Below are 16,822 nucleotides of genomic sequence, written 5' to 3' on the forward strand. Positions count from 1 at the left end.
ACTCATTCCTAATACTGCTGCTCACCTACCCTTGTTACTGTCTTTGGGTCAGACCTGGTAAAGATGAAAAGTTTCAAGTGGAATGGCAGTTTTTTGGTAGATAGGCTTGTCTTCCTGTCTGCTGCAGGTTATAAGGATGTAATTTCTATTAGGACAAGCAGGATGTGCCAGCTATGGGTTCCTGAGGGAAGGAATGGAGCTGCTGTTCTTGCCATCATCATCTCTCTGAAATAGGCCTGAAAGCTGCTTGGGAAGTCAGCAGTTCACAGAAATGTAATGCTTTCCCTGCTCTTTGCTTCCAGCCCTGTTCCATCCCCTTGGATCCATTCTGTCCCCACTGGAGCCATCCCACCAGGACAGAGGAGCAGGCTTGTCCTCGTGGGTGCCTTTGGAACAGCTCTGCTCGTGGGTACAGAGGTGAGGTCACAGGGGGCTCAGAGGCTTCTCCCTGGGGGAAAAGCCATTTCAGGGTCAGCACTGCATGTCCCTCCTGGCCTCTCACCCCACAGGACTTGTCTCACACGTGTGGGTGCTGGTTTTTCCCTGTTTTCTGCAAAACTGAACTGAGCTCACCATTTTTCATGTGTTATAGAGGGCAAACATGCACCACTTTGCCGTCAGCATAGCATTTACCTGATAGTAAAGATCACCCTAAATGAATATCTGAAAATGTTATCATGAAGCAGCTTAACTTCTGCCAAATTCTGCTTTTTTTCCTCTGGCCTTTGCACTTGTAGAGTCAGGTCTGAAAAGTGTGTCACTGTGAATGCCACTTTGCTGGTCAGTAAAGGAAACTGAACGTGCAGGATAAAGCCAAGTGAAACTTTTATACTTCAGAACCCAGGGAAAACTTTTGAGAAACAAAAGTGTTTATTTTCCCTACTTGGAGGTCCTCAGCTGGTGTCAGCAGCTCTGCTGGAGTTGGTTATTTATGCCAATATTCAGACTTCAAAACTGCAAGTGTTAATGCAGAAAGCTGCCCTTAAATGCCACATGGAAGAAAATATGTCAAGGTCCGTAAAAGATTCATATCACAAAAAAACAGTCCAAGGCAGTATTTTGCTTTTCTCTTCTTCTTTTTTCTGTTCCCTCCCTATGCTATCCCAATGACACAGTATTCCCTGTTTTTCTCCTGAGGAGAGTGATATTTCCCACACAGCTGTGTGATGTCTGTGCAGTGCCTGATATCCCATGGAGCTGGATCATCCCATGGGCTCTGCTTTGTTTTCCAGGTTCCAAATGTTTGTGTATCACAGTGTTGGTGACTGGTGGCTTTTGCATTTCCCCTTCTATAGAGGACATGATCTTCATTTTTAATGAGTTCCCAAAATAAACACCTTCTTATGTTTCAAAGCACAAAAGAGAAAAAGGAGCCTTTTTCAAAGCTTAACTCAAAACTTAAACATTTCCTTGAAATTTTCTCTCCTGTGTAATCCACCTGTTTGATACGACTTTCTCTTTTGTCAACAAAGCTGGGCTAAAACTTTGAGGATGACTCTGAAACTTTCCTCCCATGAGACTTCAGATTGACAAAGAGAGTACAAAACTTCACGAAATTAAACTCATCAAATTATGTATTGCTCCCTTTTTTGCAAGGTTTCCTTACTTGTCAAACCAGATGGGACAAAACACTGTGAAAATTATGCTGAATGCAGCACTTTGTCTCTCTCAGTAATACCTGTTTAGGAGAAAATGCATGTTGAATTTTTTGGGTACAGTTTGCTTATGCTTGTGACTTCTATTCAGTGTGGCAGATATTGTGTAGTACAAAATGACGTGTAACAGTATATTCATTTAATTGATATTTATTGATATTAAAAGGCTATAATTTTTAACTTAAACTGAAAATAATATCCTACTGAGATCTTCAGATATCAGCATTTCCTTACTGGTCAGCTGGAAGTGTGAAATGGTCCTGTGAAGTATAATCTAAATAAAAACTTTTCGTAATTTATACTCCATATCAGTGTAATCATTAACCCAAGCCTTGCTCTGCAATGTTGCTGCAATTGCTGTTTTTATTTGTTTCCTTCCTAGCCCTCTTAGCACTTGGCTACAGCTGAGTATAATTGTTTATGAAATTGCTGTTCGGTATTTCAGCTTCTTTCCAGTCTGTCAACTTCTGCTTTGAAAATTACTTTGTCTCTTTAAAATTAAGATTAAAAACCTGCTTGACCTACGTGGTAGTTTTAGCTTTTCAGTTTGAAATCTGGATTTTTTAAATTTTTCTTTTTTTCCTTCCTTTTTTTTTTTTTTGCAAACAGTCTATTCTATTGTAATCTCTAAGTAAGTAACTATTTATGATAAATTTCATTATGGCAAAAAAAAAATTTAAGTTAGGCTTTAGTTTGTCACATCCACAGCGTTGACCTGCACTTTGTCCCAAGGAAAAAACCCCAACCCACTTTAACTGCTGTGTATAAAGCAGTTTATAAAGTGCAGTCAATATGAGTGAAAATTGTTTGGTTTTTTAATTTTTTAAAGTCTATATTGGATGAGTAGCTGATGCTTAAGGAAAGACTTTCCTTAAAGTCTTATTTGACTTATTAAGACTTTTGCATTAAAATCATATTTGCCCTATATAGGGCAAATATGCTGGAATATCATGAAGGTGGTGGATTAAGTTGGGAACCATTGTTCATTGAGCTCTGCGCCATGAGAGATGTAAGCTGGAATTTGTAGTTGAAATTTGGGTTTAAAATTTGGTTTAGAATGGATAAACCATTCTTTGGTTTAGAATGGATAAACCATTTTTGCATGGTGGATGTTGTACTGTGTGGGCTTTGCAGAATGTGACTACAAAGACAAAGGTTTTAATAAGGGTAAGGGTCCTCTTGGAACAGCACAAAGAGATTCTCACTGCTGCTGTCTGAGCAGGACTGGGGTAAGCCCAGACCTCTGCACCCGAGTGCTGCTGAACTAGGGAGTGTGTCCTCCTCAGCCTTGCTCTTCTCTGCTCACTGTGGGAAAAAAACCTCAGCAAAGCTGGCAACAAAGCACTGCCAGCACAAATGGTATTGTGAGGCTCTTAGGAATTGGGTTTTATTTGGGGAAAAGAAATTGATTTTTTAAAATTTTCTCTTATGAAATGATCTCTCAATTGTAGGCACACAGTTTGTGGTAACTGGGAGTGGGGCTGGGCTGAGCCTCATCCCCAGTGGGCACAGCTGTGAGCAGCAGGTGAGCAGCATTGACAGCAACGAGCCAGGGAGTGCCCAGGGGCACTGAGCAACCCCCAGAGGGAGCAGAGGGCACACAGGTGCAGTGCATCAACAGGAGGGGATAAAAGGCTGGGCTGGAGAACAAGAAGGGCAGATACCTGTAGCCCTCTGAGGTGTTAGGGTGTTTGTCTGGATGGGCAGGTGCCTGAAGCCTTCTGATGTGGTGAGGTGTTACTCTGGTTGGGTAGATGCTTAAAGCCTTCTGAAATGGTATGGTGATACTTGGTGTATTGTGGCCATCTCGACTGTGACATATGTTGTGATATCTTGATGGATGCCAGGTTTTCAGAGCTTCTAGAAGTCCAAAAATTAACCTCAGTGCATTATGGGGAAACTTGGTAAGCTCTTAATTGAAAGTATTACTTCTCAGTGGGGACTTCTACTGATAAGACTGTGTTCTAATCTGTTCAAAATATTGTTTGCAAATAGAAGGATGGATAATGAGCAGGAATATCCAATTTGCTAATTGTGCTGCTAATAGGCTATTAACAGCTGATCCGGTTTGCGCTAAGTGATGGCACTTGTTTCAGGTTGCTTCCTATTGTGTTTAGCAGCATTAATGAGGCACACGGGGTGCTCGTGTGATTTGTCCTCTGAAGGATCTCCCAGTTTGTCTGGGGCTGGTAATGCCATCATGTTCCTGATGCCAATAGGAAAAATATAAGGGTATGGCTGGTAGGAGCAGTGGTGCTCTGGGCATGCAGCTACTCACACCACTCTTCTGTCCAGATAGGAGAAGAGTAGGGTCAGGGCCTGAGTTTCACCTATTTATATTATGACTTAATGTCTTTGACTTTGTTCTTTATTTCTTCCCCAGTATCCCAGTTTTTCCTGTGAATGCAGCATAGACAACTGACACTTGCACAACACTGTCTTTCTGAGTTGGGAATAATCAGCTCCATTTCCAATGCTGTGTGTTTGGAATTGGTTTTGCCCAATTCACTTCATATGATGCTTCATGTTAATCAACGTCCTATTCAAATTGCCTTTTCCTTGCCCAGTCATCTCTCTCCTGCTGCTCCCTGTTGCCAGCTTCTCTCCTCCCTTCAGATTTCTCACAAAGCTTGTTAAAAGTTGAGCAGGAAAGGCTCAGACAGCAATGTCAGTTTTGCTATTTGCTGCAGCTCCACAGACAGCTGCTGGTTTCTTCCCTGTAGGACCCAGAGCTGTTCTTTGGAGGAAGAGCACTCCCAGGAATCCCCCAGGATGATCAGGCTGCTCAGATCTTACTCTGGATTATTGCCAATAATGTCTTTTGCAGCTATTCTGTGCTCCCTGCTGTTCTTTCTTTCTTTCACATAACCAGGAGAGCATTCTCTGTCACCTGGAGATTAAAGAATTGCTTAATAAAAGCCTTATACATCTTTTGGCGAATGAGTGTTTATGTATTTCACACACACAGTTGTGCTCTTTGAAGTCTTGCAGGGACTTTCTCCCTTTTTTTCCTGCGGTGCACCTTGTGATTGTGTCTCAGGTCAGGGTGACACGGTGCACATTAGTTTTGCTTTGTTCCTGACAGACACACACCTTGTCTTTTCTGGCTGAGGAAGGGAAGGGCTGTTTCTCTCTGAGGTTGCATTTGAATGAAACCACTCTGTTTCTCAAGGTAATGATCACTCAGAGGCTGCTACTGCCCCATGTATATTGAATATTTGAATTCACTTTGCAGGCTGCATGATCATATATTGCTTAGGGGTGTATTAACATCTATTTTTTCATCATGGAAGGTCAGTTCTCAATACAGCAATCTCCAAGCAGCAGTTTGTATAGCTGCTCTGTAATAGCTGAGTGACTTTTTACAGGTGTGTGTGACTTCTTTACTACCTTACTTTTGGGGCATCAATTTTCTTATTATTATATTGTTTCATAGTTTTTATGGGGTTAAACAAACAACATTGTGGATAACAAAACTAAGTCACAAGGGCAAGACTGACTAACCTGTACCAGGGCAGGGAACAAACTGAATAGAAGAAACACATGACTAAAGACAGAGTGACCCATGTTTGAAAGTGAGAGAAAAATGTACTTTGTGTTTACACTTTGTGTACTTTAGGCAGTGCCAAGTTTGTGCAAATGGAAGACCTTAAATTACATTGATACAGTGAGTGGGGATCCAAGGCTAAATAAACCCTCTGTGGGAAGAATAGGTGGTGTTCTGTGCAATAGATCCTTACTGGAAAATCCAAACAAATAAATGGATGCCTGGCAGAACTCTGCTGCACTATGTTATGTGAGCAAGGAGTTTGTATCTGTGGCTTAGATGCTCTGCTGATATTGGAAAATGAACTTCCACTCTGTGGGGATTCAGAGAAGGGGCAGTGTTCTTCACTTCTCCCCGGAGCCCAGGGCAGCAGACCTTCAATTCAGCGCCCAGAGCCTCGGGGCAGGGCTGACAAACTGGTGCCAAGCTCATCTCCCAGCAGTTGGGATGTCACAGCAGCCTGGGTGACACTCCCAGGAGGATGATGTGCCCAGTGAGGGGCACTTGGTGTGACACAGGCGTGTCTCAAGGCTGCTCCACTGGAGGCAGCTGGAGTCAAGTGTTCTATACATCAAATGTCAGGAGCTGCCTTCCTGGGGGTTTCTTTTCCAGCTGTAATTCTCCTGTAATGAGCATTTCAGTGTGTTTTCAGCAAAAGTAAATAAGTGTTGCATAATTTGCTTGATTGGCATGGGTTTTATTGGTCCAGCTTGAGCTCTCCATTGAGATTTGTGTACATCTGTCAGTTTTATTCTCTTTTCTCCCATCCCTTTATCAGGGATGTGTTTGCCTGGGAGCACTGGCTTCCCTGGGTTGTTAAGGAGACTCAACATTTGTACCTGGTTGTTTTAAACCAAGATTGTTATTTTAATGCATTGCTTGCATGTGGCTGTCCAAAATGCTTATGAATTTCTGAGTTGTGGAGCCCTTTGTGTTATTCCATTTGTTGTGCTTCCAGTTTCCTTGAACCTTGGTTGTTGCTATTTGTGCTCCTGAGGGAAAGAAGAGAATCCTATTTCCACTTGGACTCGATAAGGGGGTCCATGTTCAGATCTTGTTGATCTGGAGAAACTGACCAAGCTGTATTTTGACAAGTAACCTACACAATTTTTAGGATGTTTGTGGCTTTCCCTTTTTTTTTACTTGTTTTGCTTGTAATTTTCTCCGTGGAGAGCTCATGCACCATCAGCTTAATTAGCCCTGATGAATTTCTTGAGATCACACGGCTGCAGCTCTTAATCTTTGTGGCTTGTTATGTACGTGGTGGTTTCCTTGCTAGACCTTCACCAAATTTTAGATTAGCACAGATGTTTTCTTTATTACTGACATGACTGCCATAGTAGTTTTAGTAAGAACGGTTTAATCTTCCCAGAGAGATTGACGTACTTATTTGAAAATTATTCAAAATATTGCACTTTGAAATGCAGTGTATTGCACTTTAGCTTGCATTTCTCTTTCACTTAAGTACTGCTAGTGACACAAACAGTTTTTTAACCCAATACCCCTGAAATGAGCAGTCCTGTCCACTTTCACCAACCTGAATGTGTTGCCAAGAAACTGAACAGGATGGGGCTGGGTTGACCTGTGTGTTTCAGTGGAGTTGCAGCAAGACCTGGGAGCTGAATAATTCATTTGTGAGAGGGACACCAGGGCTGTCCTTGCTCAGGTCAGTCACGATGCTGGGCTCTCTCCCTCTCATTACTCCATCTTTCATCTCTTTCCACTTAGCATAGCTCAGCCAGCAAAGTTAATAGATTCCCATCTTTCACTGGAATTCCTGTCTTGAAGGGGATGATAAAGAAGCAAAGGCTGCAGCTGCCCTCGGTGAATTGTGATTTATAGCTGAGGGGAGAGATCTCCCTCCTGTTGTAACAGTAGTGACAAGTGTTGCCACAATGCAGCAGTGATTGTTTAGATGGGACATGTAAATAAAACAGAGCCATCTGGACTGCTAAAAACACAGCAAACACAGAATTCTGCTACTGGGACTGAATTCAGGCTGTTTCACCCTTTTAGGTAATCAGAACCTGTGGGTTTCATTCACTTTGTGGAAGTATTTTTTTCTTTTTGGTCATCAGTTGTTAACATTTACAACCCTTGGAAGGTGCTGAAGTCTAAAAAGACACCAGCCTGCCTTTTTTGATACATACAATCAGCAGGTTTTCCTTTGAGCCAAGGCTCAGCATCCACTTTCAGCGTAGGTAGGAAATGGGTACAAGTTTTCCTGTGTATCTGAATTTCAAAGTTCTCCACTATCTCATAGAATAAAAGACCAGAAAATGTTCAGTGCAAAATTTAGGATTGGATTCATTGAGTTGGACAGAGCTGAGGAGCTACATGAAAAATTACATCCAAGGTGAGCACCTTCAGGCTCTTTGGAGAGCTTATATTATTATTTAGTAGTTATCAGGGATTTTTTTCTGAAATATCAGTATTTGGGAAATGAAATAATTATGAACCATCAACTGAGGGCACATTTTTATTTCATCACTGATTGCTGATAATTTGCAGTAGTCCCTACTCCTTTAAATATATTGCCATTTTATGTTTAGATAAGCATAGGAAGGAGGGATTTTTCTTTCCATATCAGAAATGGTTTTTTCACCTACTCTGATCCAACAGCCAAAATGCAGGATCTGGTGCTAGACTTATCTGGAACTATATTATTCTTTACATGTTGTGGCTTTAGGTGCCTTCAAAGAAGTAATATCTGTGAGGTTCTTTAATATATATGGAGTTAGCAGTGCATGTTTATATTGTTGGCATTTAGACAGGAATTCCATTTTGATACTTAGTTTTTTGCTGCTGTCCTGAACTTGCTGCTATAAACAGTGAATAATCTGAAGGCACAAAGCATCTGGTGTTTCTGAAGATCATTCTTTGCTGCCATACACTATACAAGCATTTAGGCCATTATGTTTAGGCTGCTGAGGAAAAAAAGATTAGTGGAGCATAGAAAAAACACCGAAGAGAGACACAAATATGTGAGTTCATTCCAGCAAGTGTTTGAGCAGCTGTAGGCTTCATATTTAGTTCTGAAAAAGTCCATGTGGGATTCTGTTCAGAATTTTAAATATGTGCCCAAATATGGTGTCTCCTGATGAAGAAAATGACAATTTTTCCACTTCCTTGAATAGTTTTCCTGATTCTGTTCACATTTCCACCCGACTCAGGTTTTATTTGCACTGGCTTTACATAATGGCAGGATTAGCTGAGAGTAGCCTCCCAAAATCTCAGGTAGCTCTTCCCTTGCTACACTCATTTTTCAGCTCATTGCCTTCTTCTTTGCAGAGCTGGAATCAAATCAGGTTTAGTTATTACATCTCTCCCAGGCAGGATTTGAATCCATCATGTGCTGGAGACACAAACCTTGCTCTTACTGCTTCCCTCAGTATTTGAGGTCTCAGTTTAACCTGGGGGGGAAAGTGGGGAATTCAGTGTGTGTGACTTTGGGTCTGTTAGTGCTAAAGACAGCTGGGTGTCTCTGAAAATTGCTAAACTAATGGACTGCCTGCAGCCTGACAGTGCAAAGTACCCTCAGCTCCCTATAAATTCCATGAGTTTTCTGTTAAAGCAGCAGCCAGGACTTCCATGCAGCATAGCTGGCCTGCTTTAGCAGGTTTTTAACTAAAATGGGTCGTGTCAAGTGTTCTGTAGTCAAATGAACTTTACTGGTGTTCACATTCCCAGACATCAGGTATAAATGACCTTTGATTTCAGAGGCTGCTAGGAAAAACATGAGCCTGTGTGCCACTAAAAGGGTCTTCAAGGTGGATGACATTTTTATGTACCTGACAACAGAGAGAACAGGATGCTGTGAGTGTTTGTGTTCAGAAAAGTCAGGGTTAAATGAATGAAGTGTCATTTGAAGTTGTATTAATTTAGGCATGCTCATCCTGTCACTGAATGCTCCCAAGTGCTTCATTTTTGAGTGTTTCATTGTATCCCTTTTCTGTGCCATCCTCATAAATTAACAGGGATGGCTGTTTCTCTGTGGTTGTGCAGGCATCTGTGCAGATAAGCTGGCTGGTCAGCTGGGAGCCAGCTCAGAAACAGAACCTGGGAATTCTCTGGCATTGGAAGAGAATTAAGAAATTGGACAGAAATACCCACTCAAGATTGCTGATGGGGTTGTATAATTTCTGTGGACTTGTTTGTGTGAGCCAGAAGAAATGCATGCTTGTAGTTGAATTTATTTTTGGTTAGTAACTTTTACTTTCCTGGGTGTGCACCTGGGCCTAGAGAAACACCCCCAAACAAGGTTACCTTCCTGCTTGGAAATTCTGTAAACTGTGAAAAAAGGAATGGGAAAATCTTGATGTTTTCATTCTGCTTGCTAAAATTGACACAATTTTTGGAATGTTTTTTTGTTTTGCCAGACCTGGGGGAAGGTTTGCCCTGTGTCAGATCTTTTGGGAGTGTTCCCTCTGCAGCACAGCAAGGGCTTTCCTCCAGCAGTGGCAGCAGCTGGGCTTGGGAGGCAACATCCCAGCTGATTTGCCTGGGGGGAAAGAGCAGGGAGAAGGAGCTGAGGAGAAGGCCTATAAATACTGCATGGCTGCAGCTCTGCTGCTCCCTGAACCGAGTTACCACTGCTACAGTGCACTCTGCAAAAATGTCACATCCCTTCACTGTGCAGCACTGAGTCAAGTGGAAATCAAACTGCACTGTTTGTTTGGGGTGGCTTGGAGTCACCCTGGCATTTTAGAGATGGATTTGATCAGGAAAATGGCTTGTGTGACTGTGCTGTCAGCCTTTCTGCCCTTCCTTATCCATCTCCTGCCACTTTCCAATGGCTCTGGAATTTACTGCTCAACTTCAGCCAAAGTTTTTAAAGGATCAGAAACCCCTGAAGGTGTTACATTCCTACAAACATGTTGGAAATGGGTGGTTAGGTGCAGAAGAGACCCCCCCTGGAGCTCTTACAGAGGGAAAAGCACCTTGCCTGTCATGGTTGGTGTTTTTCCAGGGGGATGAGTCTGTGCATGGCCCTGCTGTCTTGCCCAGCCACACATGGAAGTGATGTCTGGAAGGCAAACCTCCTGCAGGGGGAAGTGCTGGGGACGTGCAGTAATGAGGCTTTCACAGCACAGATTTATTTAGGGATGCATTGGAGGTTCTGAGACAAAGAGGAGCTTCTGCTCCACTGATCCTGTGCTTGAGGAGAGGAAAAAGCAGGATCTGGGAGGGGACCTGGTTTTTGTCTACCAGTGAGTGTTAAGGGAATCCTATTGCAGAAATAGCAGAGAGGACAGTTGCTCTCTCTTCCAGTGTCAGTGCCTTTCTCCATTGTGTAATATATCCAGTCTCATTAAGAAGTCAGCATTGGCACAATTTATTTTCATTTTCCTGTGAATTTGCAGTATATAAATACTCTCATTTAAAGAGTTTCCCCATCTCTTGGCAAGCCATGGGTTTACAAGTTGATTTGCTTATCCTTAGGGTTAGCTCTGGACAGCACAGGGAAAAACAAGTCAGCATCCAAAATGCAAAGTGGAACCATGCTGCTGGGTAGGAAGAGTTTGGCCTCCGCACAGAACCAGCTTCTGGCATTCTCCTCTCTTCCACAATCAAGTGCAAGCTGTTGCTGTGCTCTTACCTTTATTCAGTCTAACCAGATGTAAATCTTTCCTAAAGGCAACAGAGCCTGATCTTGGAATATGTTGAGCTGATGTGTCAGCATTTGAGAGAAGTTTTGGAAAGTTTTCTCTCTGATATATGCAATCCCAGGTTATTCTTCCTCTCTCTGGATCCATTTATAAACTAAAGCTGGTGTGCATAAATGAGAGAGTTCAAAAGTTGAAGCAGTTTATCCCATCTCAGATTAAGAAACTGGTTAGGTCAGTTTATTTTGGTTTCTTTTCAAACTGCTGACTTCTTTCCTTGTCTTGTTTTTGCCTTGTGAGAAACAGCTGCTGAACTTTTTTACCAGCCTTTCCTGTAGCCCCAGTGGTCATGGAAATCACATTTTTATCTCCCACCCTAAAAATGCAAAACCTACCAGGCTTAATCTCAAACACAGCTGACACTGGTACAAAATACAGTAATTCAGTGTGGGAAATGTCCTTTAATAGTTCCTTTTGTTGCTGCTGAAAGAGCAGAATCACACAGGTGCTGGAGAAAGATATGCAAGTATTTTCTTCCTACTCAGAACATTTTAGATAGGAATGTTTGTTTTTAGTGAACTGTGTCAAAGTCTATATTTAAAACAATGGGCTTAAATACACTGAAAGTATAATAATTCAGCAGTATTTTCTGATGGAGAACCATACAGCAGAGTACAGCAAAAAATAGAGTTAGTCAAACTTCCTGTTGCAATGGGAATACCTGGATTTCCCCTTCCATTTAGATCAGTAAAAAGAGGAAAATATGTTAACAGGAAAGAATTTTGTTCAGCACGAGCTTCTAACCATCAATGAAGGCAGTCATGCACACCTGGGAGCACAGCTGGATGCATGCTGTGTCCAGAACTGGACTGGGATGCTCAGCACATGTTTCTGATTTGGGGAATCCCCTGCAGACAGCAGACCCAAATTTCAGGATCTCAGGTGGGCCTGGGGAGGTAAAACCAAGCATTTTGCTGCTTGTACTTGGGCTGTTCAGCAGATGCACATTCCTGGGATCCTCAGAGCTTTGGCAAGACTTAAATCAAGGAAGATGTTTGTGGGGAACAGCAGAGCAGCACCTTTCACCTTCTGTCAGATCTGGCCTGAAATGTCTTTCTTAATAACCAGAAGAGACTATTTTTGTCTCAGTGCTGACTTCATGAGCCAGAAGCACTCTGGAGTGAGTGAAACCATGGCAGGCTCTGCCCCTGCAAAACTATGCATAATATTTATATTACAGCATGAGGAATACTTTGGAAATTTACAATGTAGTAAAATTCCTCTCTCCTTTTCCTATCAAAATCTCCTTCGTGGAAAAAGAAAATCTCCTTGAGCATTTCTGCTTTATAACATTTAAATAAGGTGGCTATTAGGTCACTTAATTTCTTTCTTCAGCTATAAATCTTTATATCTTTCTGTGTTTTGTTCAGGAATCTGAGATGAAAGAGAACTAGATTCTGATGATCATCTTGTCACTGTTGCTGTCACCTGTGTTGACAGGTAAGTATGCCAAGCTGATTCTGAAGACAAAATGTTTGAATTACTTGTGTCAGGTGGGCAAAGCTGCAGTTACAGCCCAGGACCTCACCCATGGGTTGTGCTAGATGCTGCAAAGGTGAGTTTTTCAACAAACAAGTGGTCAAAAATGCTTCCAAAACTTTCTTGATCTCCAGAAATGAAATTGTTCCTCCTTCTGCTTTATGGTGGTGGGTGGGTTACAAGAATGATCTCAGAGCAGAGGAATTTGCAGTTGAACTGCAGCCTGGAGTGAAGATGGCTGAGAGGTCTTGTTGACTTTTATCTTCCTCCTCCCCAAAGTACCCGAAATATGAACTCGCAGGTAGATGAAGTTATCATACTTCTTGTGTTAGACATGACATGCCCCCCGTTTTCATCTAGGAGCAATTTATCAATGAAGTCCCTGCAAATTTGCAGCTGATGTTAGGATTGGATGGAGAATTTCTTGGATTTTGTACAGTTAGGTGAGAACTGATGGACTTGAGCCTCTTGTGATACAGCAAAATCGTATTTCTTTTATCTCTCTTACCTTACCTAAATGTTGCATTTTCAGTCTTTCCTATTAATAAAGACTTCAAGTCCTTACATTTGTTATAAATGTCTTTATCTTTGCTATTCTGATTCTTTCAAAACACAGTCCAAAAAGTTTTGGCAGCACTCTGGAGACGACTGAGAACTTCTTATGTGAACAATTTCTTGAAGTAACATCACTTTTTTGGCTTTCATTTCATTCATTACAACATAAATTGAAACATGAAATTCAGAGATCAGAAAGCTAGAACAAAAAGGACACTGATTGAAACTCAGGTTTCCTTTTGGTGAAGCATGATGCTTCTGTATGATCTGAAAACTAAAAAAGTCATTTTCTCTGTGTTAAGAGGAACTGAAGGTGCCTTTTCTTGCACTGGCTGCTGCAGGTGTCTGTGTCAATGTGCATTTATGAACCCAGATCAAGGACTGGATAGTGAGTCCTAACAGTGCCTTTGGATGAGCACTGGAAGGAGAATGAAAATACAAAAATTATGTAGAATGTGTCAGGTGGGTTGCTGTAAAATTCGGAGTGACATGAAGTATTATAATTTGGATCACTAGCATGTAAAAATGGAAAAAGGAGATTTAAAAATGTGTGTGCCTCAAAGCTCAGCCTAATGAATTTCTAGCTTATCAGGGCATTTAATAATTGACTGTTTGCTTCTGTGGTAGGGCCACTATCAAAGATAAGCGCACCAATCTAAAGAGAGGGGTGCAGAAACAGTTGTGCAAATTCGGGTTTTGTGTTGTGTTTGACAATGTGTTGAGTTGATGGGAATAACTGTGTTCTATTGGCTGAAGTGTTTAAGCTTGCAGGGATACCTTTCACTATCCCAGGCTGCTCCAAGCCCTGTACAACCTGGCCTTGGACACTTCCAGGGATCCAGGGGTAGCCACAGCTGCTCTGGACACCCTGTGCCAGGGCCTCACCAGCTCCTGAGTAAAGAATTTCTTCCTGTTCTAAATCTCCTGTCTTTCAGTTTAAAACCATTCCTCCTTGTCCTGACATTATCTGCCTGTGGGAAAAGTCACTCTCCTTTTATATAAGCCCCCTTTAGGAAGCATGTAAGAAAATTCAGCTAATATGTAGAACTGGCACTCTCCACGTGTGACTGAAAAACCAAGAGGAGAAGTTTGGATTTATTAAGAGCTGCATAAAACTTTCGAGGTGAGGCAACTAGTGCTGGCAAATGTGGAAAAAAATCCTCCAAAACCAGCTGTGAGGGAGGCTATATAAAAGATGTAGGAGAACATTAAGCAGACACAAAACCTAATAGCAAATCTTTTTAAATGCTTCTTTTCTTTGAAAGTGTGGAAAAAGAGTATTTCTAGTTCTATGTGAATGCTGAAAAGGGCTTTTCTCATGCCAGCTCTGCCTCCTTCATTCCTGCAAATGGCAAAGCAGAGAGAGGGTTTTGTAAATCTCATGGATAGGTCTGTCCTGAAGGGTTTGGTTCACATGATGGACTTTGTTATTGCCTTCTCTGCTCAGCTGCATAACAGGGAAAGCAGAGCTGCCTGGGTGCTGTTCCTTCCCTCTGAACAGGTGCAGGCACAGGTAGCTCTGGCAGCAGCAGCATCAGGAGATGAGCTTTGCATCACAGCTGTTCCCACCTGGAGGCACTGGGGCAGCAAAGTGAGAGGTGCCTCTCACAGGGTCACCCCAGCCCCAAATTTTATAGAAACCCAGGAGCTCTTCCAAGCTCAGTGTTCCTGGGCATCACTGCCTGTCATTCCTAGGAAGTCATGGTCACACGTGGGTGTCCTTCAGAAAAGTTCTGTCAAATCCTCTCTCAGCAGCTGCTCCTTTGGAACATCTATTAAAATCTTTTCCTAAATACTTTCTCCATGGCAGAAACTGATAGTAGTATGCCTGGAGTGCAAATGATCCTGATTTTCTTATTGGGATTATTTTCTATCCTGATTCAATCAAGTTTTTTTTTTTTTTTTTTGTAAGTGCTTTTATATTCAGTTTGCATGTCTTGATTAGACTGTGATAATTTCCATGGCTGGAATCTCCAAAGTGTGCTGTCAAGAAATTATAAATGGTAATGAATTCGCTTAATCAGGACTTCCAGGAGTACAATCAACATGAAATCTAGTCAATTAGAAATAAATCTGTTTAAAGTATTTCTGGTTCTCCAACAGTCTCGTTTGAGGCCTTATGTTACCTGGGACTGAATTAGAGACCTACACAGACAGGTAGAAAAAACACTTTGTAAGAAATCACTGTAAAGGGGTATAAATGAGTCCAGAAATTTAGGTGATGCTGAAATTTGCTTGAATCTCCATTATAAACCAAGTTACACAGCCACCAGAAAACTTATGGTGCCAGCTGTGACTTGGCACTCTGCTGACCACATCTTGCACCTTGTGTCCAGTTTTGGACCAACCACAGTACAGGAAAGATATGGAAAAACTGGAGCAGGTTCTGTGGAGGGCCACCAAGAAAAAGGGGAGCTGGAGTATTGTCCTGCAAGGAGAGGGACAGGTAAAAGAGACAAGAAAAGAGCTGGCTTCAGGGAGACTTTCCAGCAGGCCTGGATAAAAGCATGGGCAGCCCAAGCAGGTCTCATTGCTGGAGCTGCTCTGGGCAAGAGGTTGAAATAAAGACCTCAAGAGACCCCTGTGACTTGGTGATTCTCTGAGTCTAAGGCACAGCGAAGAATCCAGGTCGTTGTGTTCAGGGAGGCTGATTTTATTTTGGTTCTGCGTTGAGAGAGGGCTACTTCAGAAAAACAGCCTTGTTGTTATCCTAAGCTGCCTCTAAATTAAAGGTATTGTGAGCAGATAACCCAGGGTGATTTAGCATGCTATTTATTTTTAATATTAAATTCCAAACTAAACCTGGCATTTAAATAGCAAAAGCTGGAAGAGTTTATGAATCTGTAGTTTCACACAATAACATTATTTCTATTGTTTGTTTCCCTTCTTTTGCCTAATGGTCACAAACATGGGTCTCATTCTGTTTTCTTCTTGCCTAAGAAATGATATTTTATTTCTCAAGCTGTGTACTGAAGGTAATAATTAAACCTTGGTAGTCCGTGAGGAAACTGGCTCTTTTAATCAGTTTAATTGGGTTGATTGCATAATTTTTGGCTGGCTATAATTTGGTACAAATGTGTTTCTTATCTGTATAATGAATTGAATCAAAAAATCTCAAAGGTCAAGAAAATAATTTATTTCTCAGTTATTCTATGGAGTCACTGTGCCGCCTGGGTCAGTTTGGCAGATCATTTAACCTTTCTAAGCCTGCAAATATTTTCTCCACTCTGTCATCATCATCCTTCACCTGCACAACCCTAAATAATGTCCTTGGTTGTGCCATGAGCACAGACTGGAGTATATATTAAAGCCCAAAATATGCTTAGCTTGGGCTGGAAAATAGCTGGGGAAGATGCAGCTAAGGGCAGCAGAGCTCCTTTTCCAAAATTACCTCTGAAAAAGGAAGAAGTCAGGGAAGTTTTTCTGCAGTTAAGGGAAGCCTGGAGACCATCTGTCCCTGGGAACCAGGGATATTTGCTGCAGACAGACACAGATGGGCAGAGGGATGCTGAGGACAGGGCACGTGGCTGTGCCTGCCCTGGTGCTTGGCTACACCAAGAGCTGCTCACCTGCCCTGTTCCTCCTCCTCCTCCTCCCTTTTGTGGGTCACCGTTGGTTTGTTGCTTCCCACTGGATTAAGGAAAGAAATGAAGCTGCTGGGGAGGTCAGGGAAAATCTCCCCCTGCAGGCTCTTTGGCAGAGGACTGGCCTGGAACTGCAGACCTGGAGAGTCTGAGCTCTGTGCCCCCAAATCCCACCTGCAAACACTTGCAAACCTCAACGGGTGTTGCCTGCTGAGTTGAAATAGAAATGAATTTGTTGAAATTAAATGAGAAAAAAGCCCCCAGCATACACAAGGAGAAAGGGTATTTGATTTTATTTGTTGTGCCTGCTCTCAACCAAAGATAACTCATCTTTTT

The 16,822-nt window shown here is 42.1% G+C and overlaps 1 protein-coding gene across 1 annotated transcript in view; it reads left to right on the top strand.

Moving 5' to 3' along the window:
• Nucleotides 1–329: 329 nt before the first annotated feature.
• The window catches only part of SHANK2 (SH3 and multiple ankyrin repeat domains 2), a 271,596-nt gene continuing 255,103 nt past the window's right edge, over nt 330–16,822 (top strand). The window contains exons 1-2 of the mRNA XM_031061167.1: nt 330–417; nt 12,239–12,308. The gene's annotated coding sequence lies outside the window, so the exon portion shown is untranslated. The remainder of the gene's footprint in view (nt 418–12,238; nt 12,309–16,822) is intronic.

The sequence above is a fragment of the Geospiza fortis genome, unplaced genomic scaffold (genome assembly GCF_000277835.1).
Source record: "Geospiza fortis unplaced genomic scaffold, GeoFor_1.0 scaffold590, whole genome shotgun sequence".
NCBI classification, from domain to species: domain Eukaryota; kingdom Metazoa; phylum Chordata; class Aves; order Passeriformes; family Thraupidae; genus Geospiza; species Geospiza fortis.